This window comes from Aedes aegypti, chromosome 2, assembly GCF_002204515.2.
Source record: "Aedes aegypti strain LVP_AGWG chromosome 2, AaegL5.0 Primary Assembly, whole genome shotgun sequence".
Classification (NCBI taxonomy): Eukaryota; Metazoa; Arthropoda; class Insecta; order Diptera; family Culicidae; genus Aedes; species Aedes aegypti.
The window spans coordinates 176,491,839-176,507,284 of record NC_035108.1 but is presented as its reverse complement, the minus strand read 5'-3'; the positions used below and the strand labels follow the sequence as shown (position 1 = coordinate 176,507,284).

Sequence of the window (15,446 nt, the reverse complement as noted above, 5' to 3'; positions counted from 1 at the left end):
TATTTATTGCAAATTTTGGCTTTTTTGTGGAAAATTTATAATTATTTCTTGCTTTTTGTGAAGAAAATAGGGACATTTTGAGGTTTTTAAATGTAAAATTCGATATTTTTTAGTGAGATTTTTGTCGATTCTACTGCACTTTTGAATCTATTTATTGATCAAAATTTGTTTATTTATGGAAAATTTTGTTTTTTCTGTGCACTTCTTTATTTTTTTATGGAAATTTTTAACTTTTCTGTTGATTTTACCCTTGTTTCTTTACTGGCAAATTTTGCATTTTTTATGGAAATTTTATATTTTTTTATGGAACGATTAATTGTCTGCCGTTTCACCACTATCTTCGTTGGCATCGCCAAAGGAAACTCCTTCTTCGGGTGAGTCAGTTGGTTCTATACAGAATGTACAAAAAATACAAGAGCTTGCTAAATTCTTGGAAATTTCTTTTCAAGTAAAATATTCACGTTTGGATGCTTCTAGTAGTAACTATCGCAATGCTTCTATGGACGAAATGTTCAATCAAATTTTGAGTAAAATAAAGACTTGGTTTCCGCCTAATATTGTCGATGTTACAGAGGATTTTAATTCCGTTTTATTAAATTTGAACTCAGCTGTTACAAAAGCCGAACCTGACAAGCAAATTGAACTTCTAAAATTACTTCCTAGGAATTGGTCATATGCCAAAGTTAAAGCTCATTTTGACGTGTCTCAACACGTTATAACTGAATCAAAAAAATACAATTTAGGGATTCAACCACTTTCAAAAGTAGGACGACCCTCGCATGGATCAGATGTCCAAGACATAGTTTCAAATTTTTACCTAAGGGATGATATCAGTCGGCCATTTCCTGGCTTGAAAGATACCACATCTATTAAGTTACCCAATGGAGTGCGCCAAAATGTTCAAAAACGCCTTTTGCTTGACCCTTTGGATACTTTATATAAACAATATTTGGAAACCTGTAAGAGTGAACAGGAATCTGTCTCATTCACATCGTTCTGGAAACTTAAACCAAAACAATGTATTTATACAAAAAATTCATCGGCCATGAATGTTTGGCTGTTTGGGCACGCCAGGAGTTAATAATCAATGTTAACTTCCTTTTCCCGATCAGCCTAGATAGCCGCGTAGTGTCGGTAGCGGTTGTTTCAACTGGCTAAGAATTAACACTACGGACTGCCTGTTCCGGTGGTAAAAGTCCACCTCACAGGTGACCCCTAATTCATACGGCTTTAAGCTTACCGTGCCTAAAAATGAATGGTTAGGGGGGTCTGAATAACCGCAAACGGAGCCTGTGGAGTTCCAGGGCGCCCTCTACAGTATTATGCCCTTCCTGTGCTACCCGGAGCAATGGTGCAGGTGACCTTGTGTTTCTTCGAGATAATCGGCTGCCCTTCTTCAGTCTCAAGCCTGAGGCTAAATTAGGGTGGGATTATGAATACATTTAATGTAATTTAGTTTAAATTTTCACCTCTATGGTTTCGCATTATGCGTTTTACACAGTGTATTCTGTGCTTTTCGCCTTTGGCGACTTTTAAGAGATACCGATTTGGTTTTTGTTCGCTGCTGATCTTTTTCGTTCCGAGATTGCGAAAAGCTTAATCTTGCCTAGTTTGGGTAGTGGCTACGGTTAGGATAGCTTAATTAGATCAATCTCCAGCATAAAATGTCAGCAACGATGAATCTTTGTAGACTCATGCAAATGGTACAGCTCAAGTGGCGCTAGTTTAAAAACCTTACTTTTGTAAACTTTTATCTAGGAAACCTAGTGGACCCAGTTTTTGCTACTTTCAGAAACATGAAATGGCAAATTCGCGCCATGCCTCGTGCATGCGTGCTCGTAAATAGCGCTGACGTCGCCATACTCATTTCTGAGCTAACAACCAGAGATGTATGTGCTGTCACAATTGATATTTCTGTACGTGACCTCAATAGGAAATACGTCTTTCGTTTTGTGGTGTATTTACCACATGATCAACCATCCCCAATGGATGATTTCAAACGAGTTGTCGTTCACTGCCTATGAAAAGGCCTTCTGCTGATTGTGGGCAATGATATCAATTTGAGAAGCTCCAGTCTGATGGAATGCTTAAGTAGTTCAAGTAGTTCTTGGATTACTTATTGTAGGAAATCCTCCAACCTTCATGGTATCTGCTAGAGAAGAAATGTTAGACATAATGCTCTGCTCGAATAGAATCTGTCACGAGTTGACGAATTGGCATGTATCAGATGATGAATCATTATCTGATCATCGCTACATCTCTATATGAACATAAGAATGTAAATTCGCAGACTTTGCATTTGTTATATTCCACAAACTGGGAATTGGTTGTGACCAAACTCCATGGATTTTCTTCGTCCATTGGAAATCCTAGTGATTTGGATGTTTCCACTTTCGGTGAATTGGGACACAATTGCCCTTGCTTCGAGTGATCTCACAATTGCTTGTCACTTTGCTTATAGGAAATGTTCCTCACTACTCCCTTCGCGGAACGAGTGGACGTCTGTACATTACTAAGCCATCCAAAAGGGTGGCTAAGTATTTAACAAATCTGTCAAAGCAGAATTGCAGTCGCTTGGTTACAACCTTGACTGGCCACTGCCGACTCAACTATCACATGGCAAATATTCAGTGTGTTGATACATTTGTATGTGGTAGTTGTGATTCCGATTATGGAACTTTTTATCACCTGATATGTAAATGTCAATTTTTCGCGTAATTGCGATTCCAATTACTTGGTAAACACTTATTAAGTGAAACTGATTTCAGAAACCTGAATCTTCGGGACCTTCTGGTATTCTTAACCCGCTGTGGTAATGAGCTATAGGCTCTCTTTACGCTCATGCGTTTTGCAGTGCCCTTTTTAGGGCGCTGTTCGAACCCATTTGTGGTATGGAGCTACATGCTCTTAATTCGCTTATGCGATTTTCCCTCTTCAAGGGATCCCACTCCTATTTCCTCCCATCTTTCCCTTCCCTTTCCTCTCCCATCGGGTAGATGATGAAATAGGCTCAAATATGGCGATGGCACAAATCTCCCAAATGGCGGGAACGTGCCTCTGGAGCCGGCCTTCTGATACCTGATACCTGAGTCAGTTGGTTCTATACAGAATGTACAAAAAATACAAGAGCTTGCTAAATTCTTGGAAATTTCTTTTCAAGTAAAATATTCACGTTTGGATGCTTCTAGTAGTAACTATCGCAATGCTTCTATGGACGAAATGTTCAATCAAATTTTGAGTAAAATAAAGACTTGGTTTCCGCCTAATATTGTCGATGTTACAGAGGATTTTAATTCCGTTTTATTAAATTTGAACTCAGCTGTTACAAAAGCCGAACCTGACAAGCAAATTGAACTTCTAAAATTACTTCCTAGGAATTGGTCATATGCCAAAGTTAAAGCTCATTTTGACGTGTCTCAACACGTTATAACTGAATCAAAAAAATACAATTTAGGGATTCAACCACTTTCAAAAGTAGGACGACCCTCGCATGGATCAGATGTCCAAGACATAGTTTCAAATTTTTACCTAAGGGATGATATCAGTCGGCCATTTCCTGGCTTGAAAGATACCACATCTATTAAGTTACCCAATGGAGTGCGCCAAAATGTTCAAAAACGCCTTTTGCTTGACCCTTTGGATACTTTATATAAACAATATTTGGAAACCTGTAAGAGTGAACAGGAATCTGTCTCATTCACATCGTTCTGGAAACTTAAACCAAAACAATGTATTTATACAAAAAATTCATCGGCCATGAATGTTTGTGTTTGCATGATACATGAGAATATGAAATTCATGGTTGATGCATTGAAAAAAACTAATTGCTTTGAAGTTCATAATACAGAAAAAAAACTTAACACCTTTTTGACTAGTCAAATGATATGTCCAGATAGTACAGATGATTGTTACTTGAGGTCCTGTGAGGATTGTAAATTAAAGAAATTAGATTTTGTTGCCGTTGAAGAAGTTAAGTATAGTTTTTGGATTATTTCTCCTCGTTGTGAAATTATCAACAAAGAGGAAAATGTAAATGATTTTATAGAAAACTTGAAAAATCTCACAGAGAAGTTTCTTGTGCATCAATTCAAAGTAGATAAACAAAATAAATTTATAAGAGCTGAAAACGAATCACTAGTTGAAAACAAAGAAATAATGTGCCAGATGGATTTCGCGGAAAATTATTCGTGCGTGATACAAGATTCCATTCAAAGCCATTACTTTGTACGACCTCAAGTAACAATACATCCATTTGTAATTTATTACAAAGACATATCTTCGATCAAAGTCTTAAATTTTGTTGTAATTGCTGACATTAAAAAGCATAACACGACATCAGTTTATGCTTTTCAAACAAAACTAATTTCAAGATTGAAAAATAAATTTCCTGAGCTTGAAAAAATCATTTATCTTTCTGATGGTTGCGGAGAGCAGTACAAAAATAAATCAAATTTCAAAAATGTATGCAACCATGAAAATGATTTTAAAATTAGAGCAGAATGGCACTTTTTCCCAACCTCACATGGAAAAGGTCCATGTGATGGTATCGGTGGTAATATTAAGCGAATGGCTAGAGATGCTAGTATTAGAAAGTCAGCGGAAATTAATAACGCCAAACAATTTTTTGACTGGGCTGTGTCGCAAAAGGTGAAAGACCAATTTAAAAAAGATTGGGAATTCATCTATGCAACTGAAAATGACTATTCAGAGGCTGAAGAATTACTTCAGGAGAGATTTTCTAACCTTGTTCCAATTCCTGGAACAAAAAATATCATTCATTTATTCCAAAAGACGAACGAAGCATTTTTGCGAGTGAATTCTCAGATGCACATGAAAACCAAGAAAATACAGCATGCTTTGTTCTTAATACTACAAAGAAACGAAAATCTTCTGGTGGTAGCAACCAAAGGCAATCTTCCCGGTTGAAAAAATAGATAGTTTTAAGATAAAATGTAAGTTATGTACTGAATAATTGAATAAATAAAATTAAAGAAAAATATAAAAAGAATCTTATTTGTTCCATAGAAAAGAAAGAATCCCTTGGAATGGAAAAGAAACAGTTTTTTCAGCTTTGCTTAACGGTGTAATGTTTCATGAAAAATATAATCCAATCCGACTTATACTTCATTAAAACCAATCCCATATCGTTTCTTTCAGATCTTTTAGAAAATTTGCAATTGCTTTGATAAAAAAAACCTTGTTTTTCTGATGCTTCGATTGAAATATGGGTTTTCAAAGAAAAGGCTAACATGGTCATTTTTCACAAAATTGACCATAACTCAGGAACAAAAAAAAGTACATCCTAAAAGTTACTAGAATTGAAGTTTATAAAGTTTCCTTCTCAAAAATATTTTAATAAAAAATTTCCGCGAGCTTTTCTTTCTTCCCAACGGTGGAAAATTTTGTGGAAAGCTTTTTCCAGTTCATATTTTATTTTTGATTTTTGAGAAAATTTGCTTAAATTTTCATATAAAAACTTTGTTTCTACGATGCTTCGTTCTTGAGTTATGATTTTTTAAAGTAAGTAGTGTCAAGGGAAAACAAAAAAACTCCACCTGAGTTTTCCGGAAAAATAGGCGACCCCGAATTTTTCTCAATTTTTTTTTTATTCATATATCCATGAGCCCTGCCTGTGGAAAAAGTTTCATGAAAATCTGAGACCTTCGGCCCAATTTGTATGATAATAAAAAAAAATCCCCTTCTACTAGCTATAAAAAAAAAACATGGAGAAATAGAGGAATGAGGAGAAGGTATTTTTCAAGAAACAGTTGGATGTACAGTCGACTGTCTATAACTCGATATTAAAAGGACCATTGACTTACAGAATTATCGAGTTATAGAATATATCGATGCAAAAAATCCCAAAGTGGAAGGAACAAATTTTTGAATTTCCAATACATACAGTCAGTGACATAAGTTAGTATCCAAATGCTGTTTTTCCATACAACATGCCCAAGTTTGGGGTGCTGTATCTCAGCTTCTGGTAGTCCGAATTGGCTGAAATTCGGATGACAAACTACAAATAACTTGAAATTTTGCCTGTAAGGGAAATAAGACATGTTCAAAGACAAAAGTAAGTAACCGAGAGACTTTTTAATTTAATTCGAAAACGGTAAGTCGTGGAAAGTTGGTGTGTTCTGAAAATTTGTGTGAGTTCTGAAATGGAACAACTTTGTGGAACAGACGATCTTTCCACGACTAACCGTTTTCGAATTAAATTAAAAAATCTCTCAGTTACTTACTTTTGTCTTTGAACAACCCTCTGAAACTCTATGTAAAATGACTGCAATGTAATAATTCCCTAACAGGCAAAACTTCAAGTTATTTGTAGTTCGTCATCTGAATTTCAGCCAATTAGGACTACCAGAAGCTGAGATACAGCACCCCAAACTTGAGCATTTTGTATAGACAAACAACATTTGGTTACTTACTTATGTCACTGACTGTATATGATTTCTTGTGTAAGAAATGCTCGAAAAATCTTATTATTTTACTGACAATATTTTTTTATTTTAATGTTTTTCAACATTTATTACAATTTGCAAGTATTTATTCACATCTAAACAAGAATTAGTTCAAGTTTCCCCGAATAAGAAGGATTTAAAAATGGACTTATGGAGAGCACGGTGTATGGATATTTGAAGGGATCGAAAAATCCATCGAGTTATAGAGTATATCGAGTTATAGAATATTGAGTTGTGGAGAGTCGACTGTATTTCCCAAACATTAGGGCAAAAAAAAAATTTCTGTCTTATAGGCAGGTGAAATCAACTCATCTGTAAAAAATCTGAACTGCTACGGCAAATGAAGTGTAACACCTAGATATAAGAAATACATGAATTTTTGCCCTTCTCTTCAATTTCTTTTTAGTACCATTCCAAACATTACAATCATGAATGTTTGGAATGGTACTAAAGAAGAAATTAAAAAGAAGGGCAAACATTTATGAAGAAATATCTGTATGAAATTCTGGAGAAATTGTTTCAAACTCTACTTGAAGGGGATCCAAAATGAGCTCCTGTTCAACATAATTATTTTGGAGGAGCTTCTAAAGAAATCCGTGGAGAAATTCTTATATGAATCTTTTTAGGTATGTTGGTGGTTTGAATGAAATTCTTAGATTCTTGTTGTAGCTGTTGGAGTCCTAAAAAAAATGCCATAAATAATGTCTGGAAAAAATACTAAACAGCTTTTTCTCAAAGACACATTCCGAGAGCCCAATAAATTTCAATACATTTTTTGTAAGAATTTCATTGAATTCCTCAGGAAAAAGATCGATTAAAGAACCCTAAATGGAAAGTTTATGGGAGAAGAAAAAATATCTTGATGATATCTCAAGAAAAAATTTGATAAAATTTTAAAGAATTCATTGTAAATACAACAGTATCCTAGAATCAACCCTTAGAGAAATTACGAGTTTAATTACTGAAGGAATTCAAGAACAAATACTTCATAACATCTATTAAGGCAAAGTGAATTATCTAGAGGGTAAACTAAGACCATATCCTGGAAAAATCTTCAAGGGAATCCCTTACTAGGGAAAGAGAGATGCCTGGAGAAATTCTGGAGTTTTTTTCCTGGAAGAATTGCTAGTGAAAACAATCTTAGGGAATTCTTGAAAAAACTGTATACAATACTCAATTCCGTTTCAGTAAATGGCATAACTAAAATTTATGGTCAATAGGAACATTACCAATGTAAATTTTTAATCTGGAATTTTTCAAGGCGTTGAATGCTCAACAAATTGAACTAAGACGTGTATTGGACTCCACTCGGCATACTGTGAAACCAAAAGGAGGGAAGATGTCCTTTATAGTTTAACGTTTCTTACAAAAACGGGCGCAGAGATTGTGTAAATTCATGAATGAACTTTCGAAGTCGCTTGCCCTCCCCTAATGTAAACTCTGGCTACGCCAATGGCTCTCAATTAAGACCTGTGGAAGTGCTTATAGGAACACTTAGCTAAGAAACAGGCTCTTTCCCAGTTGGGACGTAACGCAGAAAGAAGAAGAAGGTTAGCTTGAAAAGGATCCTTAGAAACCTTCTTTATTGAAGCTTGACATATAACTGAATTATTCGGTAAGTCATCCAAGCACGGATACGATAGTTTAAGCATATTTTCTTTAATTTAAATTATCTTTAGGCCACAATTAAATCTAGGGTAGGTGTTCCCTTAGTGTAATTTTCTTTGTTTTTCTACAGTAGGCTACATCGAATGAAACGAAGCGTCGGATGTAATATTATTTTGTTTGTCCTTCCTAAACATATGGAAACTGGAATGTTGTTTCTGATGTATCCGGAAACTTTATTAACAAATCGCTGATTTTTTTTATTTAAAATATTTGCTTATTTTTATCATTCTTCCCTCGACCAGCCCAATATCATCAGTAGCACAAATATTGAAAAGAAAAATATATGTCGGCCGATATAACACTGCATGCTGTTTCAGGGAGTATCAGGGCATCATTGAATTTACAACTGGACAATGAAGTGGAGTGCCAATCGGAGTCAAGAGGAAAAGTGTTAGTCGTTAGCGTCTAGTACTTTTCTCTCCAACAGTTGTAAAAGTATTGCAAATTCTAATACTCAATCTGTTGGATCATATGGCTGGAAGGTGATTCTCTATTTCCCGCGGGTTTCGCGTAAGTGTTTCTACGGGTCCGCCACCCCCCTTTTGGCCCTTCATACAGCGATATATTGAATGCATATTGGTAATAGAATTTGACCTTACTGTTGAGTGGAGCCGCATGCAGAGCAAGACTCAAGCAACATACATACATACAAACGAGGATTGAATAAGCCGAAAGATTCCCGACTTGAGGCAGCAACAGCCGCTCAAAATTTCCTGGCGCGGCTGTTGCTGCCAAGGCCGGATCAACAGTCAACAGATAGATTTAGGCATTTGTCGGCATGAATAGCAATAATAGTCTCTAATAGAACTAGCGGTACCGTAACTGTTGGGTGGATGAGAGATTTGTAGTTGGGGGTGGTTTTGAATTTTGAATCTGTGGAGGAAAACATATTTTCCTACAGGAAGACCTGAATCGGGTTGGGGTTGAAACAGTGATTCAGAACGGGCGCCAGTTCACACCTGGTTCAAAAACGTTTGTTTGAGTAATTTGAGGTTAGTTTTGTTGGTGCTCCTGTTTGGGGCGCCCTGACCGGGATCACGATTATAGTTTGAGCGAGCACCTGATTTGACGTTTCCAAATGTAAACAAGCATCCCAATGCAGGGGTGGAATCGAAAACTGTTGAAAAATCACCACTCTGATACTCATAGGGTTGAACAAACTGTGTCGCATCTCGAATAATTTTGCAAAATGTGGTGAGTATCCATGTTCTCAAAAATTCATAAGAAAATTAGGAGTACAAAAATACAGAAACTGGGGGTTAGATCTGACGGAAATGGTCTATTAACCTGAGTTTCAACATCATCAAGCTTTGTAAAAAGCGTTAAAGCTTAACATTGGTCTTCTGAAACTAGAAAAGGGTAATCTTAGTTGTTTCGGTTCTACAGAACCAAAAACTGATTAAAATGAAAGAAAATACAAATGTACTGGCTCAGCATTGTAACTAAAACAAGAGACTTCTTCTAAGCATATCCAGACAGCTTTTGTGAACTTCGCATTATAACGACTTTTTATTCCTTGGATTCGTTGATTATCGTACGCTATCTAGAGCATCAGAAATACAAATACTTTAAGGTCTGTTAGAAGTGATACACAAATTATGTCACGCTAAATTTGACTGTGTTTTTCAACTTTCACACAAATAGGATTTCTTATATCAGGAAATCGTGTATCGCAGCAACTGTTTATTGTGCTTTAAAATTTAAACGTATCAAAATATTGCACACATCCCGTGACATGAAATATTGCATTGATTCAACAAAACTAGATTGCGCAGTACCCACAAGAGTTCTCAACCCACTTTCGCTCTCGTTTGCCAAATCAAGGCGATAATCGCAAGAGGTAATCCGACAATCCCACTTTTCATTTCACCACCCAACGCATGCATTTTCGATCTCAGTTAGGATTTTTCACAATCCCGACCAGGCCAAACCCGTTGCAATCAGAAAACCAGTCAGACATGGAGCTGAAGGATTGGTCGATTTGGTCTGCTGAGGTACAAATGTTGCTCACTTCCATCCTTCGCCCATGCGGTTAGCCTTTGGAACGTTAGAAATGGTCTTCTTGGTACGTCCGCCGATGATGGCTGCAAGCATTTTTGCTCCGTGGCCTACATTTTGACATCGTCACATAGCTGCACTCTGTTGCGCGTTGCAACCCAGCCACCAGTTAAGGGTATGCGATGTTTCGAATGAAGCCGTAAAATATTGTAGAAACGGCAGTGCGCATCGTGCCATCGTGCTGTCAAACCTTTTTGTATATCGTAATGATAATGATGATGGGGCATGTGGAGGAGTTGCGATCATCATTCATAGGCGTAGAAAACATCAACTTTTTTCGTCATTTGAAACCTAAGTTCTTGAAATATTTGTGTTTCTGTTGCAACACAGTTTGGTAAATATATTTTCATAGCTGCCTATTTGGCTTTTCAATGCACTGGGCAGCAAGTTAATTTGCTTCAAAAAGAGTACACTGAAACAAGCGTTAAAGTAATGAGAACCATGAACAAATTTTTAAATTTACTATTCCAATCACGATTGAGCTATCAAGAACGCTTTTTATTTGCGTTTTGGTCCCTCTCAATCCAACTGCATCGATAGCCGAGCGGTAAGCGTTCGCGCTTGACAATCGCAAGATCCGCGGATCGATTCTGGCTTGCTGCAAGTTTTTAACCATGATATAGTAATTTTTACTGTCGAAATGGTACCATGGTAAAATTAAATGCACAAAATATCTATGTAAATAAAAATGGAATGATGTTTGTATGTCACGAAATGGCTTACGAACGGGTCAACGGAAATGTATGATTCCTTCTCCGTTTTGTTCGTCAAGGGTTCCGACGTGTTTGTGTGTATAAAAATCCCTGGATATTCACCGGGAAAGTTGGAAAAACGAGAGTGCATGGTACTGTCATTTTGTATGGGACGATACACAGCGTTTTTCAACAGCCTACTTGATGGCAAGACGAAGTTTGCCGGGACCACTAGTTTGAAATAAATGCAAATTTAGTCTGCACAAATCAAGTGGCGTTGTGTATTTAATTTAACCCTCTAATAAAGTATTTTCAACTGCAACGCTGTTCTCAGTGTAGTGGAAATTGAAACGCAATAAGGCAGCGTCCATTTATTACATAACGCTAAAACTTGAATTTTTTTACTTAAAAAAATCACATCGCATACCCTTACCACCAACAGAGCAAGAGCAGTTTTAGTTTTTTATCACTTCATTCACCTCCCCAGTCAGCTGTGAGTGCGAATGTAGGAATTTAAGTGCACTCTACTAGGAAAACCGGATTGGAGCCAGTTGAAGCTGCGCAGCCAACGACATGCACCCACAGTTTTTCCAGAACCTCAACTCCACAAGCTCCCGCCAAGAGTTCAGTGAAAGTCGATTTAGGGAGATACACACAAGTGCACGAACAAACCACAACACTAGAAAAACCGGAGTACCGTTGCCGGCAGACTTCGAGCTCAAACTGCAAAAAAAAAAAGCGAGAGTGAATGTCAGGCACGATCTGGAGGTCCTTCGTAAGGTTTTACTGGTGGCGTGGTGGTTTTGAAATATGTTGTAAATGCATGGCTCGTCGTGTTCATCAAGCTTTATGCGGCTCTTGGTCTTGGCCGGCATTTGCAAACACATAAAAATGATTGCAATAAATTAGAGACAATTCTAGATACTGCTCAGAAACGTGCTATGGGCAAACTCTTTTATGGTTCTAGTTTATTTCACTCAGAAGTACTTTTTACAGTGGCTCAAGGAGCCATAGCAGTAAACACGCAGACAAACAGTAAGTTCATGCTGATGATGTTGGGTTCCTGTCAGAAATTGGAAACTAACTCGACCTCATAGAGCCTACAAAAACTTTGTACTTACCACACGATATGCAAATTCAAGAATGGTCAATAAACACCGGAAAACCATTAACCACAAATTTATTTTCCTTCTTCTTCTTCTTCTTCTTCTTCTTCTTCTTCTTCTTCTTCTACTTCTTCTTCTTGGCATTACATCCTCACTGGGATAGAGCAAGCTTCTCAGCTAAGTGTTCTTATAAGCAAGTTGCCATTTTTGTATTCGAATCGTGTGGCAGGAATGATGATACTCTATGCCCAGGGAAGTCAAGAAAATTTCCATTACGAAAAGATCCTGGACCGACCGGGAATCGAACCAGACACCTTCAGCATGACTTTTCTTTGTAGTCGCGAACTCCTTCACAACCAGAAGTCGGATAAAAGTTCATGTTATAACTCTTTTATTCATACAAATAACATCAAACCCCCAAAACACTATGGATAATATTGTCAGATTGATGAGTTCCCTTGCATAAAGCGCATTTTTTCTCAATCAATCCATGGCAGCTGTTAATACAACATTTGTTATCATAATTTAAGTCGCATAAGATCACAGGTTAGTTCGGCAGAAAATATATACACTCACATTGTATGCTATTATTCATTACATATTATGCACGTATGTCGCCTCCACTATTGTACGTAGAAGGCCTTTTCGCGACATCTTATAAGTGCAATTATGCACATATAAAGCCTCCAGGTGAATTAGTTATACGTACATTGTCTGGTTGTCTGGACTTTAACCACTCTTTTTTCTACAATTCTGAATTATTTCAGATGACCACCAAAAATAATTGACACGGGAGGTTCATCCTTCAAAATTCGTAAGCATTAAGATTTCCTAATAATTTATATCGATATGTACCGTCTTCAAATATTTGCATTTTATAGAAGATGCACCCTTCTTTTCCAAATAAGGTTTTTTTTTTTAATATAGGATGCACAGCTACTTGGGCACTTCCATGATTCACTTTGGCATTGGGACTTTTTATCGGTCGAATTGTCTGAAACTTTGCAATAAGAAGCGTTTTAGTATGTCGCATATTGTGACTAAAAAGCTTTGTAGCTTTCAAAAAACCCCACTGCCGAATTGAATCAAAAGTGCCAAGAATAGGATCCGTCTCCCTACCTGTGCAGTTTGTCATTGCTGAATAGGCTAACTATGGCAAAAACAATGCAAATTTTCGTTTAACATGCGAACGTCGATTCTTCAAGGGAGTATTAAGTAATGATTAGAATGTTTTATACGATTGATTGTGCTCCTTTTCCCCAAGTGTCGGTTCGCCGAAAGTCGTTTCCCCAAACGTCTATTACCCGGATGCCAATCTACGGAATACTCCTCTTCCCCGTATGGCCCATACCTATTCCCGAAAATTTTTTGACGCTCATAATAGTCATAACTTGGTACATTCCAAGGTGACGGTGCTCCATCTGATATGCAACCTTCTTTATATATTTGACTGTTTTTTTTTGAGTTTCACCAATGTTGGCATTTTTTTGGAAATATGTTTAGTCGAAAATGACAAACTATTATCTTTTTATGATTGCTTATCGTTATTATTTTTTATCACCTTGGTTCTGGATTTCTAAAAAAGCCATCCGGGATATCGGCACAATCAGGCAAAGTTGATCTATTGAGGTGCATTATCTCGGAATCCAAAAATGAACATTACAATGGCAAATTTTGTCGGTTACCAAGGCACTAATCTTTTTCTTGATCTACTTTTTGAACTTTTCACAAGTCACAAAGCTAGAATAAAGATTGCACTGTTGTTTGTCGCAAGATTTATGTTTTAATATATTGATACAATATTATTTGGATTCTAAACTGTCTTAACTTGAGAAAATAAAAAGCCCGTCACAACTCCAAATATTTTTAAGTGCTATTTATTTAAATACAGCCTTCCCCATTTCCATTTATATCGACCTCGATATTACTTTTCATCAAATATAACAAAACAACAATACTTTTTATTCTTTTTATCCTTGCGAAGCTTTTGGTTTTTCGTTCTAAATTTGAAGACATTGTTTTCTGATCTAAAACAAACTTTTTTTTTAATTATATCAAAAACAATTTACAAGTACAACAAAATGTAGGTATCGTGATATTTGCTTATATCTTATTCAGGGCCAACATATTTGTAGTGATCAAATGCAACTATTCAGCAAGATCGAGCTGAGAGTGGTGGAACTGAATACCGTCGGTTGAAAATTATTTCTTACTAATATTGGTAAATTGGAACAGGCTCTCAGCTAATAACTATTGAAATACTCCTAGAACACTAAGCTGAGAAGCTGGCCTTGTCCCAGTGCAGTCATAAGACATGAAAGAACAACACAATATTTGGTCTTTATTAGTTTGGAAATGTCTTTCGAGGAAGTGTTTATGGAGAATAAAAATTGTATTGGAATGTACCGATAAAGGTCATCGAAAATGGAATATTTAGTTTTCCGGGTAACTGTGCATTCCAGTAAATGATTTTTTTTTTTTTGAGTAATGGTACATTCCGGAAAATGGTCTTTCGGTAAATTGCATTCCGGGTAAAGGTATAGAATCAAGAAAAATCTGTTAAAAAATGGTAAAATTCTCATGGTACACCAGCCTACGGCTATGTCCCTGTATGGACGTAACACCAGAGAACATAAAAAGAAGTATTTTTATAAGTAAATACGAAGCTGAAATACAGCATCTACATAAGACCTTAACGTACAAAATATAATTCGGAAATCGATCTCGGTAAACGGATTTTCGAAAATCCAACAGCTGAGATTTCGGTAATCAATTGCCTATTATCGGGGAAATATTTACATAGAACTTGTTAAATGTTAGCATTCGCCATGATATCGAAATAAAATTAGTTTGCGGACATCTTAGTAAAATAATTACCGAGCTCCGGTATAAAAAAAAATGCAAAATACTCAGCTGTTGGGCTCTCGGCAAATTGTTTTCGTTATAATAATTTGTTTGTGTAAAAATGCATGCCAAGTAGAAATAGAGTTTCCTCTTTATTTTTTTTTAAATTCTGGATTCTTGCTATACCCAGCATTACCCCTTAAACTTTGTACTCATATGGGCTTTGTTCACAGCTATTGACGTTCAAGAATCCGTCATCACAATTATCGTCACCATCAAAACTTCGAAAGCAGTTTTTTTTATTCTAAACATAAGTTTATCTAAAATTAATTAGGAATCCTGCTATCTAAGCCCTCTTACAGCCAGAAGGTGTCGAAATGTAGATTATCATCTTGGTTAGATATATCTCGGGTTGTTTTCGTCGAGAATAGATCTTGAGAAAATTTTAGGAACCTGAAGGTTTAAAAATATTTTGCCGGGATAACTTGGATTTTTTTCAACTTTTAGACATTTCAATACAAATTTATCATTAGTCGACGGGCCTAATTTCAAAACAAAAAAAAACTGACGGGTTTGGTGGTCCAATGGCTACCGCTTCTGCTTTATAAGCAGAA

The 15,446-nt window shown here is 36.4% G+C and overlaps 1 protein-coding gene across 1 annotated transcript in view; it reads right to left on the bottom strand.

Annotated features, from left to right (window-relative positions):
• The window catches only part of LOC5566023, a 345,245-nt gene that overhangs the window by 196,232 nt on the left and 133,567 nt on the right, over positions 1-15,446 (bottom strand). The window lies entirely within an intron of this gene.